The 3,859-nt window shown below is 32.9% G+C and overlaps 1 pseudogene; it reads right to left on the bottom strand.

Moving 5' to 3' along the window:
* Positions 1-374: 374 nt before the first annotated feature.
* LOC140712494 (transmembrane protein 161B pseudogene) lies at positions 375-3,385 on the bottom strand (annotated as a pseudogene).
* Positions 3,386-3,859: the final 474 nt, after the last annotated feature.

Below are 3,859 nucleotides of genomic sequence, written 5' to 3'. Positions count from 1 at the left end.
ATCTTTGAAAATTATATCAATACATGAAAATTAAATAACATAATCCCAAATGACCACTGGATCAATTAATAGTTAAGATGGACATTTTTTTGAACTTTCAAAATGTATTTTAATCTCATTCCAAAAAGAAATAAAATTTCTAGATACAAATCATCTCATTCAAATCACTTTTTAACATACATTCTGCAACTTAAAATATTATAAGAAATCAATATTCCCATCTTTTATAATCTCATTATATATTTAATATATAATAAATGTATAATACATATAGGTAGTCAGCAGGTTTACAAAGTAATTTCTTTAAAGTCTGCCCAGTATTGATAAATACTTTTAGACTATTAAAAGGAACTATTTAGGACCATAGAATAAAATAAAATATGGCAGGTCCAAGCCTAATGGCAAGATTACAAATGTTCATATGGCCAATCATTTTAAAAGAACTCTCTAGTTGGGTAGAATATGTTTTAAAACAATACTCTTCCTATTCTCAAGCAGAAGTAGTTGTAGATATTAACCATATTCACCTCCATTAAATTTAAAATAACTATGCAGTTTTCTTTACTGTAATATACAGTAGCTATCTCTTCCTTTCTGTTGGATTTTATCGTTTCAGGAGTAACTAATACATTACCAACAGAAGAGACTTTAGCCCCTTTCCCTCCCCTAAAGCATGGCTCAGTTTGAAGATTGTTCTATAGACAGCCACTATGACTACCAACAGTACCATAATACCGTTAAAAGCAATCAATAACTAGAGTCATTTGAGATGTTTCAAAGACTGCTGGAGGTTTCTGTCAACCAAGGTAATCAGAAATATTACCCTTGTAGATAGCCCTCTCATACCAGTAAATACAGAGAGTCAAAATTCCAATGCCACAGTGTAACAGTTAACAATCTATTTTGTAATTTTAAATATTATAACATTAATTCACCCTGAGAATACAAAGGAAACATTTAATACAAGATATTCTGATTTTTTTTCCCATTGTATTTACTTTCTTCTGGTTTTCATCAGTCCTTTAAGGACACAAATATTTGAATTTAAAGTGTGATTTTGATATTTTTTTTGTTAACTGAGATTCATGCCACAGTCAGATATTGGTGATAAAAAAGCCCAAAAAGGCTTGTAGAAAAGAGGCAAGCAGCAATCCACCAGGTCAGAAAAGACAGAAGTCCTCAAAAAAGAAGAAGAGTAAAAATATTTTTAAGCTGCTCAGTGTCACTGTTATTTGTGTAACAGTAACTTTCATCTTCCCTTCAGCTGACGGTAATTCAGAGTAAACAAAATTGTAGAGCAGACTATTATCCACTGGTAAGGTAGAGATAGATTCTGGATAAATACCCCAGGAATGATTGCCTAGTGTTTCCAAAAGCAGAGTTATGTGAAATAGCATTACCAGAGGCACCACATACTGCAGTGCAATGACACAAAGATAATAAAAGATTCAAGCCACCATTTTCTGTAGCTCAACTGTACTTATTCACCCTGCTTCTTTCTTCATCTGATCCACAGATTTTTGGGTTAAATTTAAATAAGCTTGCAGGTGACTACACATCATGGCCAACCACAAAGCACACAGCAGAATTATTAACCAGAGTCGCAGAGTATCGAATGTGGCTTCTGGCATTAAAGGGATACTTTCTTCACCCAAGGTTGGGTTCATAATGTAGTCTTTGGTGACTGGTTTTACCCAGAGCAAAACCATAAATAAATGTGCCAAGAAGCTGATATGAAGTAAGGTTTGGGTAATTTTTTCTGTTGTCAAATTCAGGGCATCCAGAAGCATTTGAGCCAGTCGTAATCCAGGAAATGTCAAGAAAACCCCAAAGAGTGAACAGAAAATAGCCAGGAAAAATTTGAAAGTAAGTTTTGAAACAGGACTCTCAGATTCTAAACCTTGCTTTTCAAGAAACTGCTTCACACTATCTGAAAAATTTGTAAATCCTGTTTCAAGTCCAAATTCCAGATAATTTTCTGTTACAATCAACACTACCATTGCTTTGTCAAAGAAAAAAAAATCCAAAGGTGACACAAATAGATTTTTCACCACCATATTCTACTTTAATATAGTGTGTAGTTAATGAAAATAGAACTTTGATTGCAAAAGACAAAACAAGTAGGCACCAGACTAAGCTGATATTCATTTTCTGTGTAGGCTTCATAAACTTGTAATAGACTTCAGTTACTAGATACACAACTGTAGCAGCCACTGTGAAATCCCCCAGTCACTGGTGTTCTGGAAAATAATGCAATGCTAAAGTATCCACTTCTGTATCTGACTTTGTTTCTAGATGAAGGTCAATATCCTGTGGAATGGTTAATGACTTACTTTCAATGTGACCATTATATTTCCTACCTTTTTTGCTTTTCCCTTTTTGCTGATTCCCTGCAAGAATTCCACTGAGCAAGAGAATAGCAAGGCATAATCCTCTGCATGACACTGGCCATCACCATGGTAACAACAGCTGTATATCTATCACACACTATGAGTGAGAACATGCAGTGTTTGGTTTTCAAGATGGATATGTTTTTAACTATTGAAAGAAGTGAAAATGAAAACACGACATATCAAAATCTATACTATACAGCAAACACATTAAGAACAGGTAGGCAATAGCAATAAACATCTACACCAGAAAGCAGAAAGATTTCATATAAACAATCTAACAATGCACGTCAAGGAAGTGAAAAAGCAAGGACACAGCAAACCCAAAATTTGCAGGATGAAAGAAATAATAAAGATCGGAGAAAAACTAAAGAGAGACTAAGGAAAGAAATACAAAGGTCAATGAAGTGATATGTTATTCAAAAATATAACCAATATTGATAAACTGCTAGCTTGACTAACCAAGAAAAGAGATAAGAAACAAATCAGCAAAATAAAAGAACAGACATTACAATTGATATCACAGAAATACCAAAGATAATTAGAGAATATTATAAATGCTAACAAACAGGAAAATATAGAGGAACTGATTGAATTTCTATAAACACATAACCTATCCAGACTGAATCAGAAGTAGAAAAACAGAAGTGATCAATGAAAAATGAGACTGAGTCAGTAAAAAAATGTCTCCCAACAAAAAAAGAGACAAAATCAGGTCGAATAACTGCTGAATTATTCCAAATGTATAAAAAAAAATGAACACCAATCCTCCTCAAACTATTTCAAAAACACATAAGAGAAAGGAATGCTTCCAAACTTATTTTGTGAGGACACAATACCAAACAAGACAAGGATCCACCACCAACAACACAAAACTATGGGCCAATATCTGTAATAAACATAGATGCAACAATCTTTAATAAAATGTTAGCAAACCAAATGCTACAGCACATCAAAAGGTAATGCACCATGATCAAGTGAAATTTATACCAAAATTCAAGGATGCTTGCATACACATATCAATACACTGAATATATTGCCTCAGTAGAATGAAGGACAAAACCCATATAACTAGATCAATAGATGTAGAAAAAGTAATTGATAAAATTTAACATGTGTTCATATTAAAAACTCTCAACAAACTAGACATAGAAAAATCATTCTGTAAAGTAGTAAAGGTCATATGCGACAAACCCAAAGCTAACAATATACTGAACAGACAAAAGCTGAAAGCTTTTTCTCTAAGACACCGAACAAAACAAGAATGTTCACTTTCACAAATCTTATTGAACATGAAAGTCCTAATCAGTAATCTGGCAAGAGAAAAAAAAAAAACAAAAACAGACATCCAAATTGACTTGCAAAAGGAAGTTAAAGTTAAATTGTCCACTTTGCAGATGACATAATTTTTTATATAGAAAAACCTAAAAAAGACTCCGATAAAAGACTGTAAGGACTCATAAACAAGG

Source organism: Chlorocebus sabaeus, chromosome 9, assembly GCF_047675955.1.
Source record: "Chlorocebus sabaeus isolate Y175 chromosome 9, mChlSab1.0.hap1, whole genome shotgun sequence".
Taxonomy (NCBI): Eukaryota; Metazoa; Chordata; class Mammalia; order Primates; family Cercopithecidae; genus Chlorocebus; species Chlorocebus sabaeus.
Note: the sequence above shows the minus strand (reverse complement) of the source record. Positions and strands in the feature narration are given on the sequence as shown.